This window comes from Lutra lutra, chromosome 16 (assembly GCF_902655055.1).
Source record: "Lutra lutra chromosome 16, mLutLut1.2, whole genome shotgun sequence".
NCBI lineage: Eukaryota > Metazoa > Chordata > Mammalia > Carnivora > Mustelidae > Lutra > Lutra lutra.
In genome coordinates, this window is record NC_062293.1 from 61006892 (window position 1) to 61022185 (window position 15294).

Sequence of the window (15294 nt, forward strand, 5' to 3'; positions counted from 1 at the left end):
CTGTGGTTTTCCCGTTGGTATCTGTGTTTAAGCTCTGGAATTGCTGGGCATGCAGTGCCCGACTGTGTTCACACCCCGGGCGGAAACCGCGGGCCACGTCTGTTGTTGGCAGGTTCTGTATCCCCTGACCTCAGGGTCAGTTGTCCTAGGAAATTCCATGTCCAGGTGTGTGTTCATCTGTTTCTGAGCTGAATGTGTTCTGTGAGTTGGCCTGTCTTATCCCTAAACTAGCTTCACGTTTTAATTTTTATTATTTCTATGATGACTGTATCAAATGCAAAGGTGCACATCAGAAGAAAGACTGAGTCTGCCTACCACTTGTCCTGTTTCCGTGTTTGAGATCCCTGGTTTCTGGTCTCCTCATAATAACCGGAAACACTGACCGTCAGCCCTCCTTTCTGTTGCGACCGAGGTTAGCAGTGACCCGTGGCTTTCCAGCAGCTTGTCCTTGTCCAGCCTGCTTACGCTTTGTTAGTAATCCTGTCCTCGTGTCCTTATCTCACCCTTACCTCCCATCTACTCCATGGTCCCTGCTTCCTGCCGTTCTTCCTGGACTGCATCTCGGTCTGCGGGGACTGTGGGTGTTCCTGCCGGTCCTTCGTCCAGGTGCTTGTCCTGGACACCCCACTGTGCCAGTTGTCCTCCCTGCTCCTTGAGTTGGTGCTTGCGTGTGTGTGGCCACATCCTAGGGGGTCTCTTCCCACACGGTCTCCCAGTCAGAGACGGGCTGGACGGTGACAGAACTGTAGATACTGAAGCCCAAGTACACATGCGATTCCCATCTCATAAACTACTTAGTAGATTTAAGAAATAACCAAGAACTTTATTATATTTACCTTGATAGTATATTTCAAATTAAATACATACATACATACTAATGAGGGGCCACAGACAAATTCTGTAAGGAATTTTATACTTTCCTTTGCTAGCGGGATTACCGTTAGTTTATATCCGCTCATAACACACATGTGTTTGGGTGCCTGGGTGGCTCAGTGGGTTAAGCCTCTGCCTTCAGCTCAGGTCATGATCCCAGGATCCTGGGACTGAGCCCCGCATCGAGCTCTCTGCTCAGCAGGAAGCCTGCTTCTGCCCCTCTCTCTGCCTGCTTCTCTGCCTACTTGTGATCTCTCTCTCTCTGTCAAATAAATAAATCTTAAAAAAAAAAAAAAAAACCACACACGTGTTCATACTTATCAAGAGTGAGGTCCACTCATCAGAAAGATGGAGGCAGGAAATAATGTTGATTCAAAATACCTGATGGTCTAGAACAGGTTAAGTGAAAATATGATACACTGGGGATGAGGGCACTGGACTGAGAGCCTCCGTGAGAGAAGAAGGAAGCAGTGACCGACGTGGGCCAGTAGCAGAACACCCCCAGGTGTTGCCTGTCCGCCAGGAGCATTGTGACGGCTCTGTGTCGCCGCAGAGGGCCTGGCAGCCGGAGTCCTCGATAGAGCAGAATTTCAAAGAAAGTTAATACACCAGTTGTATGGATGATCACTGTAGTTACTATTTAAGCTCAGGCTTTTGTGTAAAAAGGATCATGCTTGAAGTATGTGTGTCTTACGTTGGTAAGAACTGAATGAAGGAGTTAATATCTTGTCAGTTCAGAGCTTACCGGGAGGACCGTTTGGCTCACCCCTGGGCATCGACGGACGTTCCTTGGAAAACACTGATCAACACATATTAATGCAGACCTGCCCGACCAGCATGCAAGTCCCCAGCCCTGTTGTGTGTCAGACATTCCTAGTTGTTCCCCCTTTGTTCCTGTAGCTCTTCTCTCTCTGGGATGCATCTCCCCGTCACTTGGGGAGTGTTTGAGTGGCGGCTGGGAGAGAGCTAGTTTCCACACCCGGGCCCTGGCACACGTCTCCTCGTTCTGCCATGTGCTGGGACAAGGCCCGTCTCGGCCCCTTGTCCGAGCATGAAGCAGTTGCTCTTCCAACAGATGCTCCCCCTGCCCCAAGCCTGACAGCGCTCAGGGCCCTAACTCCCAGTCACAGACAAGTGTTTTCTTACTCCTCTTGTTACCACGTTCCTACGGTAAGCACCTGAGCCCAGTCATCTCTGGATTAACTGAGAGTGAAACCATTTGAAAATTGGACTTTAAAAAATTTGCATCAAAATCCATGACTTAACTCAGGCCTTTTAAAGATTATTTATTTATTTGACAAACCAGATCACAAATAGGCAGAGAGGCAGGCAGCGGGGGGTGGGGGAGCAGGCTCCCCGCTGAGCAGAGAGCCCGATGTGGGGCTCGATCCCAGGACCCTGAGATCATGACCTGAGCCGAAGGCAGAGGCTTAACCCACTGAACCTCCCAGGCGCCCCAACTCAGGCCTTCTAAAAGCAGGTCTGTGTGGTGCTCCCCACCCCTGCCCCCAATGCATGGAGCGTGGTATGCTGCTGTCGGACTCCGGTGCCTGCGTGACCCTCATGTGCCCTTGACCTCATGTCACGGTCCTGCGGGAGGCTACGTCTCAGGAACCTGAGGCCTGGCCGCAGGCATGGCGGGTGGGCTTGCCCCTCAGGCTCTTCATAAGGTCCTGGTTCTCTTGGTGGCTCGTCACCGTGTGGTTTCTGCGTGTCCTCGGCAGCTTCCGTCCCGCCATGGACTGTAGATGTGAAATATAACTCCGGCGGTGAATCAAACATAGATTTAAAATTGTTCTAAAAAATCTACATCCAGACCCACGACGTGTGCTTTCTACAGATAGAAGTATCGCCACTCAAGAACTTGATGCGGACGTTATTCCACTTTTTAAAAAACGTGGGTTTGCCCTCTTCCCACTTCTTACCGGCCCTGGTGCACAACAGACCCTCCTCCTGACAGAAGCGCTTTTCTCGCTCTCCAGTCCCTCTGTCAGGCCCCATCTAGGAGTTTGGTTCCTTGGATGTCTCCTAGAACTGGGGTCCTGTCGTATGTGTCTCCTTATTGCGCTTTTTCTTGGTATTTGTACCTCGTCCTCCATAAAGACCTCAATGGCCTCAGGTACAGGATGGGAGGAAGAGAGGACACGGGGGAGGAGTGAACCCTCCCATCCCTCGGACGAGCAGCGGGACCACATCTGGGCCACCAGATGGCAAGACTCTGTCCACTGCTCTGCCTTAAGGCCAGAGGGATTGTTGTAGTCTCTAGTGCTGTGTTCGAAATTACCTAAAATCCTCTTGCTTAAAACAGTATTTTTTTTTAAAGATTTTGAGAGAAAATGAAAAGCACAAGTGTGGCGGGGGTGCATATTGTCTCCACTGGTTAGTCGAGACCACGTGTGAAGTAAGAGATGGTCCCAAGCCGACTGCGTCCTTGGTGGGTTTCACACCGCATCTCACCCAGGCTTCCAGCCATCACGGCTCCTGCTGTGTTGCGTCTTTCTGACCTCCTGTATGGCCACAAGACTGTGGAGGAAACACTTGGCCCAGTCCGCTGCAGGGCTTTTGTAGCGTGGCCCCCCTTACCAGCAGGTAGCCTTACCTTGTTAGCCGTCTCCGGTGAGGCAGCAGATCAAGTATGAAAAACATAGCTATTGTAGAACAAAATAGGAGAATAGCAAGGTAGAGAAGGACTTGTTAGGCACAGAAAACACCTGAAAAAGAGAAAAAACAGATCTGTGGCAAAACTGAAAACTTACATATTATGACGACAATAAACTTTTAAAAACAATAGACCGGGAAAAGATCACCGTCCATCTGATGTTCTGGATTTGTACCTAGAATCTACACCAGCTCAGGCAAATCGGTGAGAAACAAGCGGTACAAAGGAAAACCACCTGCCTCGGCACTAAAGAAAGCTAATTGTTACGCACGTGAAAAATAACTGCGTTTGTCATCAGAACTCGGAGGGTGCAGGGAGGTAACATCACGTGGACCGGATTGTCAGAAATCAAAATGTCCGAGAAACCCAAAGGCTGGTGAGGATCTGGGGAAGCGGTGTCCTTGAGGTTGGGCGAGAGCGCAGGCGCATCGGTGTTGGAGAGCAGGTCGGCGATGCGTGGTCCGTGTGAACTGTGCACCCACCCCGCGAGGTTGGGTGTGGTCGGAGATGGGCTGGCCTGTGTGTGCGGACATACACGTGCACTGCGGGCCGTGCTGTGTGTCGTTGTCACGAGGCCCGTCATCAGCGTGTGCAGCTGGGACTGATGCAGCGGAGCACTACTAGCAGCTGGCTGTGCGTGGTACACACACAGTAGGTCACTGGGTGGTTCCATCTCAGGAAACAGTCTTGAGTAGGAAAATAATTTGCAAAAAAGAAAAAACGGCGTCGAGTAAGGTGCTGTTCATGTAAGTTAAAAGTACGACGTACTTGCTCTGTGGTAAAGAGCTCTCTTAAAGCAGGGACTTGGGGAAACATACAAAAGTCGCAAAGTTCACAGTGGCACTTAATTTTGGGAGGAGGAGTGCACTGGGATCAGGGGGCTTTGCCTTGTCCCCTTAACATTTGGCTCATCTTCTGTCCTCCCCTCAAGAGACTAAACTGACCGGGACACTGGGGACAGCGTGTTGGCCCCAGTGGCTTCACGTAGTGTTGGTTCTTAATTTGTTTGACTTGAGACTGTTGACAGTCCCTCTGGAAGTGTCTTCCGTCCTCACACATGCAAGCTAGGGCTCTGCCCCGGTGCCTTTTCGGCCCGACTGCTCCCTGCCTGCCTCTTCATCCTGCCCCTCTTTTGTCCTCACTCCTGTCCCCAGCTGCAGGGACAAGGCCGGACGACAACACTCTGGAGATGGAAGCTTGTCCGTGTGAGGAAAAGTAAGTCCCGTCATGGCCCCAGTTCTGTTCCCAGATGGGACCCGTGACACACGGTAGCTTCATCTTCAGAGATGTGACTCCTCCCGACACTCACGTATGCGTCGGGCATGTAATAACGTCTCGTCAGTGTCGGGTGTGTAATGACGTCTCATCGGTGTTGGGCGTGTAATAACGTCTCGTCTGTGTTGTGTAATAACATCATGCCCGCGTTGGGCGTATGATAACGTCTCCTCCGCGTTGGGCGTTGTGATAACATCTCGTCCGCATCGGGCGTGTGATAACGACTTGTCCACGTCAGGCGTGTGATAACGTCACGTCCGCGTCAGGCGTGTGATAACGACTCGTCCATGTCGGGTGTATAATAACATGGGCAGAGACGTAGAGTATGTTTTAAAAATGTAACATGGTTTTCTGATATTTGCTAGTTCAGTATGATTTATGTGTATCAGTGTGAGAACATAGGTCTGCTTTTTAACAGTGGCGTATCGTTAAGGATGAAGGTTTGTATTTTGAAATGGGAGCTCACACCAAGAACAGCCGGCCCTGAGCACACGTCCGTTCTTGTGAACGAATATTGCTTCCTTTCCTTCCATTTGCACAGATGTTGTTGTCTTGGGAGAGCGGGGCATATATGGCGCACGGCTGCCACGGGAGGGTCCTGCTGAGATGGGAGGGCCCTAGAGCAGACAAGATGTTCATGTAGAAGGGCCCCGTGTCGGGGCAGAAGGAAGAAACAGAAACCCGTGGCCTGACTGGTCACAGGAGGGGAGCCCGACTGTGTGAGGTACTTTGGGCCTCAGGAAGTGGCTTTGGGTGGTCACGAGGGCCCCGGCAGGAAGCAGAGGGGCGCCGGGGTCCTCTGTGTGGAAGGTAGTGGGAAGCTCCCCTCACACAGGGACTGCTCTCGGTGAAGAATGGTTGAGATTACTGGAACATTTATTCCTGAGTGTGGAATTCCTTGTATTATTATCCTTAACATCAAAACTGTTTTTTATTTGGAAGCATGCTCGCCTGATTTGTATTTTTTTAGACTTAAAAAAAAATTAAGTTGTATAGCCACATAGGAAATTCATTTGATTCTAGTTTTAGAAATAAATAGACCAAGGTACTGATGTCCTGTAGAGGTGAACCATCTTCAGATTTGTAGGTTAAAAATAGGGACTAATATGAAGTTTTGAGATTAAAAAAAAATAAAGTCATTTCATAAAGACATACAATTGATGTAATTTCAATTAATATAAAATGTGTGTGATTTTAGTAACAGGCCGATGCGGTTGGAGATAGGACAACGCACAACATCAGTGACGTCGGTCGTCAGCAGCATCTGTTTAAACGGACAGGCTGTGGCCAGGAGGAGCGGGTCTCACATTTATCTTTTTAGAGAAAAGCCAACAGACTTGCTTTTTCTGTGCTGAGCCTTTTATGCATGAGGGGAAAATGGATTTTTCTGTTCCTACTGAAAAAGTTAATGCTATTTAAAGCTGGGTTGCTTGATTTTAGGTGTTTAATGACTTTGAGCAGTCAGTCCCCTCTGGAGTTTTTCTTTTTAAAACCTTACACAGACACAGTTTTAAATGACTGTTTCAGAGCCCTGAAATTTTGTGTTCGTGTCCTCGGGGAATGATTAGAGTCTCTGTCCCCAGCTCTCCTTCAGCCCTGAGAGGTTACACGGCCAGGGAGTAGTTCGGGTGTGGTTGATCGAGTCCTTGGGAAAACAGTCAAGTAACATCACCTGAAAACTACATGACACCTGTTCTGTGATGGTGTTTCTTCATTTCAGTAACGTCTTTCCATCTTCCAACAGAACATCTGTGCACACTTTGTATGTCTTTGTGCCACTGGAAGATCCCACTTCTGGGGACGGTGATACACGTGTTTCTGGTGTGCTGCCGGCTTTGCCAGGGCTGAACGTGTCAGCTGGCACAGCCCTTTTGGAAGGAAATTGAGCAGTCGTTCTGCCTCGCAGGCGCTATTTTTGTGCCTAAGTCAGGGAAATGGGCATATGCAGGGCCATGCATGGACAGGCCCGCTGCTTGGTTTCTGCCCACAACAGAGCTGTGATATGGTTGAACTTGGGTGTTGATAAATTAGTTCAGGACATTGGAAGACACACTCTGGTGTAACTTAAATTTTTGTCCTAACTCTGAGTACACCTGACTTCTTTGTTAGGAACTTATGTCCTTGGAGTCTGCAGCCACCTTCTCTTCAGGTTCTTGGTGCCCAGCAGCGTGCTTGGCAGACAACAGGTGTGTGAGTTTCTTGAACACCTGGACCTGAGAGAAGAAGACTGACACTCTCCTCCCTGCTCCCCTCCCTTGCTGCCCTGTGTGCTCAGAGCACACAGTAGTACAGGAGCAGCTCTGAATGGAAGTCCAATCATTAACTTAGACTTTTTTTCTTAACTTGGACCTAGTTTTTCTCAGTTTTTGAGCAGGAAACCCTGTCCTTATTAGCAGCGTCACCTCTTCTCAGTTTCCCTGTGAAATAGGGGAAGTTCCTTCATGTGGTGCCTCTGAACACTGCACCAGAGAAATTTGTTTTTAGGTAGATGGGGTTCTTGACGTCTGGTCTGGCTGAGGGCATAAGACTGGCCAGACGCAATGTAGTGGGAGTACCTGTACTTGGAGTAGACGGTCCGTCGCGGGCGGCATCACGTAGAAAATGGGTTTGGACTGAACCTATGGGGTTGGATAAAATTCAACAAGTTGGGAAATATGGCAGTCTTTTTTTTTTTTTTTTTTTTTTTAGTATTTTATTTATTTATTTGACAGAGATCACAAGTAGGTAGAGAGGCAGAGAGAGAGGAGGAAGCAGGTTCCCTGCCAAGCAGAGACCTGATGCGGGGCCCGATATGAGGACACTGGAATCATGACCTCAGCTGAAGGCAGAGGCATTAACCCACTGAGCCACCCAGGTGCCCCGAACTGTGGCAATCTTACATTGTGTCTCTGAATATCCTTAAATACTTAATAAATTTCCCAATCACACAACTTGTAAGTAGTTCTGTGTTTGACACTAGATCCAATATAAGTTGAAAGACATTTGGGATATTGAAAACAATGTAAAGTAGGGAAGTGCAATAGAGCTATCTGGGCTGATAGGTAGAAATACTGTACCTCTGTACCGTCCAGCGTGGTAGTCACCAGCCATATTGAGCACTTGAACTAAATTGTAAATTTCATTTATATAATTTAAAACTGAAATAAAATGGCCCTACATGGCTGCCATGTTGGATGAGCACAAAAATGAGCTTAACATGAAATTAAGAGCTTGTTTCCGAAGAACTAGAACAGAAATAAAAATGTCTGACCGGTTGATTCTTTTGTGATTTGTAAATTCATGATGTAATGCTGTTGTTTCGTTGCAGGTCTCCAATTGAGAAACATGGCACTGTTTTCCTGCACTCTACCCACCTATTGCTGGACTTCTGTTGTAACAAGTTGGCGGACACTGGCTGGAGCTGGGCTGCAGTAGAACAAGCCAGTACCCGTGCTGACGAGAGCCTAACAAGTGCCAACTTACAGGGGATTGCGCAGTTTGAATTCTCATGAACTGTTTTAGCCTTCAGGAAGACTTGTAAAGACCTGTACATAGCACAACATGATCCGGATAATATATACACCATTCATGTACATCCACCAGTACACCTTGTACCAAGTAATGCTCTCTTGTAGTAGGACACGAATCGTGTAAATTCTCAAAGATTTTAGCAGGTTTTCTTTCCCTATTCATTGTTTCTTATCAGTTTTAAAAGACTCCTTAAAGCATGTCAGATGAAAAACAATTAGGATTAAAAGTTTCCATTTAATTTCCTTTAAACCATTGAGGCTTCATTAAACTCTTTTCACTTACTAAACTTTTGTATCTTCTTTGTTTTGACACACTCCCCTTTGCTTTTCTCTCTTCTCTCTGCCGGAAAGTTTTCAAGTCATTTAGTTCCAATACTGAAGTACTTACTAAGCAACTACTTGATTTTAACGATGACTTCAGAGCAGTGGTCATCACTAGGTGCTTGTCGTTTTGTGCTCTGGTTGCACCGTCTCTTGGATCGGGTGTAACAATACCACATTTTGGCTGTTGAGAGCTCTTGAACTCCGTCATCCCTGAGAACTACAGAGAGTTGGTTCAGAATTCAACTTAACTGAAATTTGCCCCAGACAGAACAAATTCTGCTTTGGTTTGGCTTTTGCCTTCCCGTTGGTCCCTGGGTGTTCAGGTCGGATGGATTAGTGTGCACGGCTGCAGGCTTTCTGCTTCACTCGTGAGTTTGCTCTTACAGATGCTGTGGACCTCCCGCCCCCTTCTCCACGGTCCTCCGCATTTCTTTGCCTCTATTCTTCTATATTGCAGATTTTTCTCACTTATTGTACAAAGAAATGGCGATGTATATTTTCATGTAATTTGATTTTGGAATTCTGTCACCTTATGTAGTGAGTTCTTCCAAAATATAATTTTTTCCCAATAATCGTCAAGTCGTTGACTTTTATTGTATTGAATGAAGGTTATAATACTGAATGCCAGAGAAGTGCAGTTTAGAAAAATCTCAGGTTGATTCCTTATGCAAACAGACTTAATACTTGAAAATCCCACGGCCATGGCAGTGTATGTGCTGGGCTCTATCTAGGTTCTTATGTGGGTCTCAGAGCATTGCAGGGTGTGAGTGCTTTGCTCCCTGATATATTGATTCTGTCACTGACACCGTGCACTTGGGTTTTATTAACGTTTGGGCATAAGTGTACTTCATATCATGTCTTCTAAAGCAGCTTCAGGAAGTGATGAAGTGACCGTCTGCGGTGTGAACGGCAGGCCCAGGTTCCCCTGTGTCGGGTGTGAGGTTGGGGCTGGGAAGTGTAGTAGTTGGCGGGCGAGGGACAGAAACGGAAGCAGTGCCCGATGGGACACGGTTCTGTGAGGACGGGTGCGTCTCTGGCCTGTGGGGCTCGGAGAGACGCTATGGCAGAGAGTGAAGGGTCCCTATGAGTCGCCCATCCCTGCTGACTCTGCATGTCCTCCTTTCAGCGGAAGTAAAATGGTTGAGGATGTAGACGCAGCAGAGAGTGATTTTCTGAGTCCGTCTGTCCTGCACTCTGAAGCAGCCTAGAGACCCATCAATGTGTAATGACTGGATGTGGAACGCGTATGATCCCTTGGAGCTGATTTTCTTCAAGAACTTCATTTTGTGACTTTTCTTATTCAGAGGCTGTAAAACTTGTTGCCCCAAAGTGCTGGCGTGGCACAGCCTCCTGGGATTTGAATGCAGTCCCTTCTACTCTCAAATCAGATACTTCACATGGTTGCAGGTGGCGGAACGGAGTCTGAATTTTGCTCTCCTCTTGGCTGTGATCCTGCTCGTGGTCTGTTGGGTTCGAACCTGGGGTTTGACTCCTCAGGGAGCAGCCAGTGACCTACTCACTCAGGGACAACTCTCACTGAACCCTAAGTGCCACTTTCATGCAGGTACGTCGGTGTGACCGTGTGTGTTTTGGGGCTAGATCTAGGGGAGTGGAAGGGCGAGCCGGGAACCAGTGCCCCTCCCTTCACGCTCCTTTCCACCTGGCGCCCTGGCGTGCTGCATGTGGACACACGGGCCTCAGGAGGTGGTGTGGCCTGTTCTCTGCCAGGGGCGTCTCCTGTGCCTTTCCCCGTGTTCATCTGACAGTGAACTTGACACCTCCGTGTTTGATACTCAACCACTCTCAGGTGGCACTGATCCGGGTGGCTTTTGTCCCACCAGTGTCTCATCACTAGTGTGAGGCGAGTCCTCTCCGCTTTAGGAAAGGATTTTTCTCCCCAACTCTGTGCCAACTATCAACAACGTCTACACAGTCTTATGGGTTTTAGAACTGTTGGCTGTTTCCTAAATTGATTCCAAGTTCTTGTAAAGGCTTATAGATCTCAGTCTGTGCTCATAATGGGACGGATGATCTCAGTGGCTTTCTGGCCTCTCTTCTGTGAGTTTAAAATCCACGCGAGATTGGTTTCCTTGTCATCACAAGGCAGTCTCTTTGTGAGGCGATGCCACGAGTTCTCTCATCACTTGGGTGTCCTGGTATCTTCAATGGCCTTCATTCTCGGGTGTGAAATTTTATTCTGTGTGCTCACTCTCCCCTACAGATCTGCACATTTTGGGCTGTGGTGCCTGTGTATCTATCTTTGCCCATCTGGTCTCCAGTTGGTGGAACTACCTTCTTTGTACCTGCCACCGCTCAGCATCTTTGAAATTTGACACAATGTTGCTTCATTCCAGCTGTTTTTAGTTCTGTAACTCGTTGATTGTATTTAACTATGTGAGTTCTGTTGTGATGTTTGCTGTATTGTAAAGCCCCTGCGCCATGTGGTGGGTGCTCTGTAAATCAATAAATGATGACTTAGAGGCTGTATCACGAGCTATTTTGGTTTTAGGATGCAGGTCTCAAAAGCAACTTTGTGGGATTATTTCTAAACAGCACATGATACCAAAAGGTCCACCGGGGAATCTTGAAAAAGAATTCTTCAAACTGCATTTAAAGGAGTTTTAAAGGGAAGTTGACTTCCAACCTGATGTAACAGTCTTAAAACTTCTGGTAGGGGGCCAAACACTCTTCCTTACCAGTGCTCTGTGCCTGCTGACTTAGGGCATTTTGAGGGATTTCCTCTTTAGCCGGAACTGGCTCTACCGCAGACATAATGAGCCAGAAGGCGAAGAACCCGGACTTGGAAGGGAAGCGGGCCAGACCGCAGACACTATCTCAAGTGCCACCAACCCTCCTCTGCACAGACGGGCAGACGTGGCCTGGATACCTGCCCAGGGTCACTGAGTCAGTTAGGGGCAAAAAGAGCTTGCGCAAGACTGAGTACTTTTTCCTTCCTTCCTTCCTTCTTTGTTTTCTCTCCCTAACAGGACACCGCTGTCCAGCCTTCCACCCTGCACCCTCATGCACAGCTCCGGCACAGCGGGGAGGGCGTGTTCGCTGGGACCTGCGCTGCCTGTGGCTGTGAAGGCCTCCTCCTTCCAGAGAAAAGGAGGAGCCAAATCTCTAATCAGAACTGAGTTAGAGACAAGAAAGTCCTTGAGAGCAGATTGGAGGTTGTTATCAAAATAGAATTTTCCTGATAAATACATTTGCAATAAATTATAAGAGTCCAGATGATGTCCCTGAACCTTAGATGCCAGTTTTATGCACAGTCATCTGCCCAGGGTTTTAGCAACAAGCGGCTTCAAGTGCAAAGAAACAGTGTTGGACTAGGTCTGCTGTGAGCAAGGCTGTTGGCTTGAAGGAAGGACCCCCTGATTTTCCCCCTCACCCTCAGAAAGACAGGCCTTCCCAGAGGACTGCAAACCCCAGCAGGAATACAGTTTGCAGAGCAAATTATTTCCAGGATAAGGTATTTTTGGTTATTCAGTTTCAGATGTGTGTAACATGAATGCCAGGGTAGGGTTAGGGTTTTGGTTTTGTTTTGTTTCACTGGACCAGCATGTCCCACAGAGCCGTAGTGAGATGAGAAAAGATGTGAATCCTGTTCACACTGGCAGAATAAACCACAGGAGAAGGAAAAGACTTTCACAAAAAAGTAGACCGCTCTTAGACCAAGGTTCCACGCAGAAAGTTCTAGGCAAGACTCTTGATTTTTCTCCCTTCCCAGCAGTATCCCATTAGGAATAAGCGTGGTCGTGCTTTGTGTTCACAGCGGCATCTCCTCCATTCCTAAGGAACCCCAGAGATCCCATTCCTATTTCTTAAGCTGCTTCGCGGCAGGCTTGCGCAGGTGTGTCTCCTAAGGGTCCTAGCCCCTTTCTTACAAGGATCTTCCAAAGTAACGCTTTCTCACATGGAAACACGTGCAGGTCAGTGTCAAAACCGTAGAGCAAGTAAGTTTCACGGCTGGAATTCTGTTCCACAACCTCCCGTACCAGGTGCTGCCACCCCTCGCGTCAGGTCACACAGACCATGCACACATGAAGGCCGGTACTCGAGCCCAATTCAGTGGATTCCGAGAGATCCTGTCCCTTCCCCTTTACCGCGACAGGGAGCTGCTCCCCCAGGAAAAGCCTGATCCCATGTGCCCTTAAGGCCTCAGCATTTCCCGTTCACTCGCCTCCTACTCCCTGTCCCGGACAACTCCACACCAAGTTCCTCTTCGTCTGAGCAAAAGCTGAGCCAGGTCTACGGTGAGCCGGGTTCCAGGGCAGAGTTTTTAGACTGTCTCTCTCTCTCTCTGATCATTCTAGTGTTGGGAGCGCCCCGGAGCCTGGGGGCTGTTGGAGTTCGACTGCCCAGTGCTAGTGTGGCTTTGTGTCCCGGGCTCTGCCACGAGGGCCTCTCTGTGGCTCAGGGCTTTCAAGCCAGTTAGGAATCCAGAAGGGGGGCAGAAGACAAAGGCCCAGGATCGGGGTCTATTCCGGGTCCTCCTAACAGGACCGTGCGTGTGTCGTGGAGGTCTACCTGAGGGAGGCCTGAGGAGGAGGTACTCGAGCCCCTGAGTGGGTTTCCATTCGGCTGTGGGCGTCTGGTCCCAGCCAGCGGGAAGGGCCCAAATTTGTTTCTTCCCGCACGTGTGCTGCTGTCCCTGGTTTTCGTCACGTTCTCACAGGGGTCCTGACCCTCCGAACCCTTATGAGCGTGCTGAGACAGCCGTGGAGTTGCGATGGGAGCACGAGCTTGCAGGCCCCAGCCTGCGCCAACACAGCACATCAGCTGCCGGGCCGGACTCGCACCCTGTTCTCCTGACTGCCGCTGTAGCTCACTCGGCCGCAACCACGCCTCAAACGCCGAGCACCTGCTGTGTCATGTGCCAGGCTGATGCTGGTGAGACCGGGGAAGTGGTCTGTTGCCAAACAGGCATCAGCTATGAGGCTATTTCCCAGACACTCCCCTCATTCCTTGGCCAGGACCCAGCACGTGTCTGTAGGGCACGCTCAAATGGCCACGGCTGCTTGTGGCCGAAGGGGACAGGCTTTCCAGGCCACACTGATGACCCCAGTGGCTCACTGTGTGGCACACCTCCAAACCACTCTTCACAGACGAAGAAGCTGGGCGCTCTGGCCTGGCCTGCACACCCCGCAAGTCCTCCCCTAACCCTTGGTGGTCTAAGTGCCCCTTGCTCGGCCCTGCGCGGCCACCTGCCCTGGCCTACATCCCGCCCACCTTCAGTGTCCCCCTGCAGCTGGAGCAGCATCTCCCGGAGTGCACCACTGTCCTGATGTGTCTCCACACCCTCTCCTCTTCCCTCTCCCGCGTGTCCCTCGGCCAGAATTCCTCCCTCTCCCTCAGAACATACTCCAGATCCCTTCTTTACTCCCCCTTCCTACTCTCTGGTGCTTACCTTTGGTAGCACCCACCACTTCTCCAGCTTGGGACTCCTCTGGCGTTCTCAGACTTCCATCTCTCCCTTGGCTCTTATCCCAGCCACTGTGTCCCCTGCGTTCCCCGTGCTTCCAGAGATGCGGCCACCACCGTTCTCTTTCGTCTCCTTTGGCTACAAACCTGTTTGGAAAGGTCTCTGCTATTTGGTCCTATTACTCCTTAACCCAGTTTTTTGCTGTGGGACGTCCCCAGAGTCACTGAAAGTTTGGCTCCTGGCTTAGGGTCTCCCTCCTTCCCTACCTCTCAGTCCCAATAGTCAATTTCCCCGGCTTCTTACTGTTCACTGCGGCAGGTGTGTTGCACTCCCTGTCCTGGACCTTATCACATCCTGGGGCTACCGAGCTTAGAGCTGCCCTTTGCCACCTGGCACACAAGCCTCCCCACGGCCCTCGACAGGACAGGCACCTGGGTTTCACGACCCCATCCCCTGCCCCTACCGGTCTGCACCTGAGCTGTCCGCTCCACCTGTCTGGCAGGGAATCCCAAGGCCAGGCCAGCACTGCCATCCGTGCTCTCAGCCCGCGGGGGTGGGGGTGGGGTGCGGGGGTGTTTCTGCTCAGAAAGCACCCGTCCACACGCACAGGAGACACGGCCCGGCCCTTCAGGCCAGGTCTCGGGTCTCTCTCTGGTCCGTGAACTCATGTCATCATCTGGTCTCCTGACGCCTCTCGGCCCATTTGGGTCCCTTCTGTGGGCTTTAAGGAACGGCCTCTGGTCCCTGGTGGGGTCCACAGAGGGGTCCTGGGGTGCGCGCTGAGGTCCACTTGGGATCATCAGTTGGGTCCCCGGTGGGATCTGTGGAGGGGCCACTGGTGTGGGGTGTGGTAGGATGCATAGTGGGGTACGCATGGGTGGGGTCCAGTGGGGTCCATTGTGGGGTGCGCATGGGTTCTACCGCGGGGTCATCGGTGGAGTTCGCGGAGGGGTGCATAGTGGGGCGTGCGGGGGGGTGCATAGTGGGGTGCGCGGTGAAGTCCGCGGTGGTTTCTGCGGTGAGGTCCGTGGAGGGGTGCGCGGTAGGGTGCACGGTGGAGTGCATTGTGGGGTGCGCGGTGGGGACAGCGGAGGGGTGCACAGTGGGGTGGGCGGTGGAGTGCATAATGGGGTGCGCGGTGGAGTCCGGGAAGGGGTGCACAGTGGGGTGCGCGGTGGAGTCCGGGGAGGGGAGCACAGTGGGGTGCGCGGTGAGCCCCCGCTCCGGTT

The 15294-nt window shown here is 50.4% G+C and overlaps 1 protein-coding gene across 1 annotated transcript in view; it reads left to right on the forward strand.

The window, feature by feature from the left end:
* Positions 1-11127, forward strand: part of UBE2G1 (ubiquitin conjugating enzyme E2 G1) — a 102273-nt gene extending 91146 nt beyond the window's left edge. The window contains 1 exon segment of the mRNA XM_047706054.1: positions 8115-11127. The gene's annotated coding sequence lies outside the window, so the exon portion shown is untranslated.
* Positions 11128-15294: the final 4167 nt, after the last annotated feature.